This window comes from Amblyraja radiata, chromosome 2 (genome assembly GCF_010909765.2).
Source record: "Amblyraja radiata isolate CabotCenter1 chromosome 2, sAmbRad1.1.pri, whole genome shotgun sequence".
Lineage (NCBI taxonomy): Eukaryota > Metazoa > Chordata > Chondrichthyes > Rajiformes > Rajidae > Amblyraja > Amblyraja radiata.
The window spans coordinates 7,363,819-7,368,674 of NC_045957.1; the positions used below are offsets into that span (position 1 = coordinate 7,363,819).

The window sequence follows — 4,856 nt, forward strand, 5'->3', positions numbered from 1 at the left end:
GTTTTCTCCAGGCTGTTGAAATCGATGTTGGCCAGCCTGTTTAGTTGCTCAAGAAAAATCGCTCCCACAGCCGTTCTCTGCACTTATTTTTAAACTAAGTTGGATAATTTAATTGTCAGAGTAAATTAAAAATCATCCTCTAAAGCCGTGAACGCCGACAACGGGACGGATCTCACGTAGTGGACAAGGCAAGGTAAGCTGTTCATTTTTACAATAAAAAGTGCTCCTTAAGATGCCTTTAATCAAAATTTTAAGTTGCGAGAAGGTGACTTGGAGCCCATCCGAACCGGCAGTATTTTTCCTGCCGACATGGGGTTCAAATTCACTGCAACCGCAACGTTCCAAACCATCGCGTTCCACAAAATCCCACTCGCAAGATGATTTAAATGGCCATTAATTTACAGCAATTAAACACAAAATTCCTTCCATTTGGCCTATAAATTCATGACAATGAGATTTCAAAATCATGTTATATCGTGAATTCTTGTGTGAATGTTACTTGGACATTTAGGCTATTTACAAATGTAAATCTTTTCTTAAGAAATGGATAGATGTTTAGATCTAGTAATTGAATTTTGTAATTAGCTACAATCGGGTAACTAACTAATTATATGCTTTAATTTCAGGTCATCCAAGTAAAATTGTTTAATATTTGTTTCAGAATGCTTCAATCTATAATAACTGAAAATTTATTTTAGTTCTCTTAATTTTTAAGAAAGTTATGGGCTTTTGACAGTCCTTGATCACAGCTTTTGTGTTAAGTCAATGGAAAAGCAATAGGGAACAAGATGCTAATTTCCGAGTATGAAAATGGCCATAACTTTTTTAACAATGAAGATATGAAAGTGAATTAGGTGTCAAATTAAACTTCTTTTTATGCTTTATCTGATGGGATAAATTGCAAACCTGATATTTAAAATCTCAAAATTTAGTAACATTGCTACCTAATCCATTCACTTCAGTGAAAGGCTGGAGCCTTAGCATATATCCCTGGGAGAACACCATGTCATTACTTACCAATTAGAGTAAATACATGTTTTATGCACCCCCACGTGCCAATGCATTGTGTAGGGAGGAATTACAAATGTATTAAGCTGTTAAATGTATTGTTCTACACTTTATACATTCTACAAATGAAGGGGAGGGGGACACGGAGCAACTAGGCCCGGTGGGGCGGTAACCATGGCAACTAAGATTTACTAATGCCTTACAGGCGATACCATTACTTTTAACCTTATCCAGCCGCTCCTACTATCCCTTCTCTGCCTCCCTCCATTCGCTGATCGCTTTCCCCCGTCCGGTCACTTACTCAGTTCGCATCCTCGGCCGCCCTCGCCGCCGCCGCCATTTTACCGGCCGCCGCTCGCCGCCTCTCACACTAACCTGCTAGCCGGCTCCAAGTCCCGCCCACACCTCACGCCGATTGGCCACGTCGCCGCCGCTCCTCCCAGAGGGAATCGAGGTCCTCAACGTCGATTGGTCCGCCGTCCCCGTCAATCAGCCGCCGCTCGCGATCAAGTTGGGTCGACACCCGCGCCGCCGCTTCGCACCCTAATCTTAAAGGCAACGTTTTGAAAGGGTAGGGGCAACCACCAAAGCGTCGTTTATTTTTTGAACTGGCAGAATTTAATTATTTTTTTTTACTTATCTTTAAAGCTGTAAGTTATTTTGAATTAGCGTTAAATGCGTGGCACAAAGCAAAATGCTGACGTTTAGTTTTATTGCAGCTTCTCATTTGCATAAACTGCCACTGAATTTGTGATATTTCAGCCATTGGATTAATTATTAAGTGTTATTTAATTTATTGTTTCACTTTACTATTTACCTGTTTAGCGCCTTAATTACTCTCAAATTACTTAGAAAATACTTGGATCTGGTAAATTACTTTCTTAGCTATTCTAAATGTATAAGCAAATGAGAACATCTTAGCATTATGTTGGGCATGGATATAGTGGGCCAATGGACCTGTTTCTGTGGTGTATTGTTCTATGTTATACATTTGTCACAGTGAATTCACATCTCTCTCTCCGGAGACTCATTCGCTGAATAGCTGTCAGAAGAATACATGCCTGAAGTAAGAATTTCATTGTTCCGTTTCGGGACATGGGACTATATAACACTTTTAACTGTCTCAGTTGGTCCTTGTAATGTCAATCTCCTCCCACCTTATTTTTCATAAATTAATTACATTTATCATCTCTAGCCACACCCAATATTCTTAGCACTCCATCTACACTTGGGTAATTTGTTATTTCTTCTCATCTGTATCAGAACTGGTAATAGTCAACCAGCCATACATTTGGCTCTAATTTTCTCTGTTCATTAACATGAAACATCTCTTAGTCCTGTTGCTAACAATGCATAATTTATGTAAAGCATAACCTGATTTCCAACTACCATATTAAAGCATATGGTCCCACCCCATCATTCCCTTTGTTCTAACCATCCCTCTCCCATCTTCTCTACCACTGAGAATTCATGTGTTCTCTCTTTCCTAGTTTCAGACCTGAAACAATAACTCTCTTTCACAATGATTTATAATTTGTAACTCTTTTTCTCTTGCTTAGATTTATTATTGTCATATGTATCGAATATAGCGAAAAGCTGTTTTGTATGCTATCCAGACAGAGCAGGCAGGGATAGATAGATGTATAGGAAGGAACTGCAGATGCTGGTTTACACTGAAGATAGACACAAAATGCTGGAGTAACAGACAAGCATCTCAGGATAGCAGGAATGGGTGACATTTCAGGTTGAGACCCTCCTTCAGACGTCTGAAGAAGGGACTCGACCTGACATCACCCATTCCTTCTATCCAGAGATAGATAGCTTCTTGGTTAGTGCAGGTGTCAAGGGTTATGGGAAGAAGGCAGGAGAATGGGGTTAGAAGGGAAAGATAAACCAGCCATGATTGAATGGTGGAGTAGATGTGATGGGCCAAATGGCTTAATTCTGCTCCTATCACTTGTGAACATGAGATCCGATATACCATACATAGATACAATCAGTTCAAAGTCAAGTACAATAGAAAAGGAGTACTTTTCTATTGCAGGATATAGTTATCATTGTTGTATATCGTTCCTTAGGCAAAGTCCAATGTCCTCAATGGGGTAAAGGTGAATCCAATAGTGGCCTAGCTGATGGAAGAACCATTCAAAAGCCTGATAACAGAAGGGAAGACACTATTCCTGAGTCTAGTGGTGCTTGCTTTCAAGTTTCTGTACCTTCTGCCTCACAGGAGTGGGGAAAAAAGGGAATGACAGGGATGGGAAACATCATTGATTATGTTGGCTTCTTTTCTGAGACATCACGATGTATTGATGGAATCAGTGGTGGGCCACCTGTTGTATGTAATTCACAACTCTGCAATTGCTTGCGATTCACAATCCAAGTTGTGATGCAGCCTGACAGACCTCGAGTCTGTCTGAAGAAGGGTCTCGACCCGAAACGTCACCCATTCCTTCTCTCCAGAGATGCATCCTCACCCGCTGAGTTACTCCAGCATTGTGTGTCTACCATGCAACCTGACAGTATGCTTTTTATGATGCGTCAGTAGAAGTTTAGTAATTTATCCTGAAATGCGAGTTGCGATCTAACCGAGGCAGTTAGGGAAATTAAATCAATTAAGCAATTTTCTCTTTTAAATATAGAATGATTCATTTGGTAACAGTAACCACGACTCCATCAGATAGTTGTACTGACCCTAGAGGTGAACGGACACCAGTGACATGTGTAGAAAGGAACTGCAGATGCTAGTTTGAACCGAAGATAGACACAAAATGCTGTTGTAACACAGCGGGACAGGCAGCACTCTGGAGAGAAGGAATGGGTGACATTTTGGGTTGAGACCCTTCTTCAACCTGACCAGCATTTTGTGTCTATCTTCAGACACCAGTGGCACTTAGATTTGAAAATTAATACATTAAAAAAGACTCTTAATTATTGCATGTAGATTCTCATGGTTCCTTCCCACAGCTTGTTAGCCACTGTATTACCATGGTAAATGTCATGAGACTACTTTTATTATCAGCAATTTTGGTCATGATCAGAAGTTTTGCTCTACACCTTCTTCCACAGAAGCTGCTTGGACCCCTGAGTCCTTCCACAGAAGTTGCCTAACCCAGAGGCTGCCAGACCCCACTGAGTCCATCCACAGCGGCTGCCTGACCCCACTGTCCATCCACAGAGGCTGCCAGACCCCACCGAGTCCATCGACAGAGGCTGCCAGACCCCACTGAGTCCATCGACAGAGGCTGCCCGACCCCACTAAGTCCATCCACAGAGGCGGCCTGACATCATCTGAGTCCATCCACAGCGGCTGCCCAACCCCACTAAGTCCATTCACAGAGGCTGCCCGACATCCACTGAGTCCATCCACAGAGGCTGCCAGACCCCACTGAGTCCATCCACAGAGGCTGCCTGACATCCACTGAGTCCATCCACAGCGGCTGCCCGACCCCACTAAGTCCATTCACAGAGGCTGCCCGACATCCACTGAATCCATCCACAGAGGCTGCCTGACATCCACTGAATCCATCCACAGAGGCTGCCTGACATCCACTGAGTCCATCCACAGAGGCTGCCTGACATCCACTGAGTCCATCCACAGAGGCTGCCTGACATCCACTGAGTTCATCCACAGAAGCTGCCTGACATCCACTGAGTCCATCGACAGAGGCTGCCCAACCCCACTGAGTCCATCCACAGAGGCTGCCCTACTTTGGCTCAGGATCGCATCATCTGCAGATCCTTGGAGACAAAGGAGAGAGAGGGGGGAGCGGTCCCTTTAAGAAGGTCCCGAGCGCCCTTGGATGACTGTGGAGGGAGCAGGCCCAATGGGCGCGCCGCTTGTTGCG

The 4,856-nt window shown here is 43.5% G+C and overlaps 1 protein-coding gene across 1 annotated transcript in view; it reads right to left on the minus strand.

Moving 5' to 3' along the window:
* Positions 1 to 1,389, minus strand: part of fbxl6 (F-box and leucine rich repeat protein 6) — a 28,531-nt gene extending 27,142 nt beyond the window's left edge. Inside the window, exon 1 of the mRNA XM_033041222.1 lies at positions 1,310 to 1,389. The gene's annotated coding sequence lies outside the window, so the exon portion shown is untranslated. The remainder of the gene's footprint in view (positions 1 to 1,309) is intronic.
* Between the last annotated feature and the right edge of the window lie 3,467 nt (positions 1,390 to 4,856).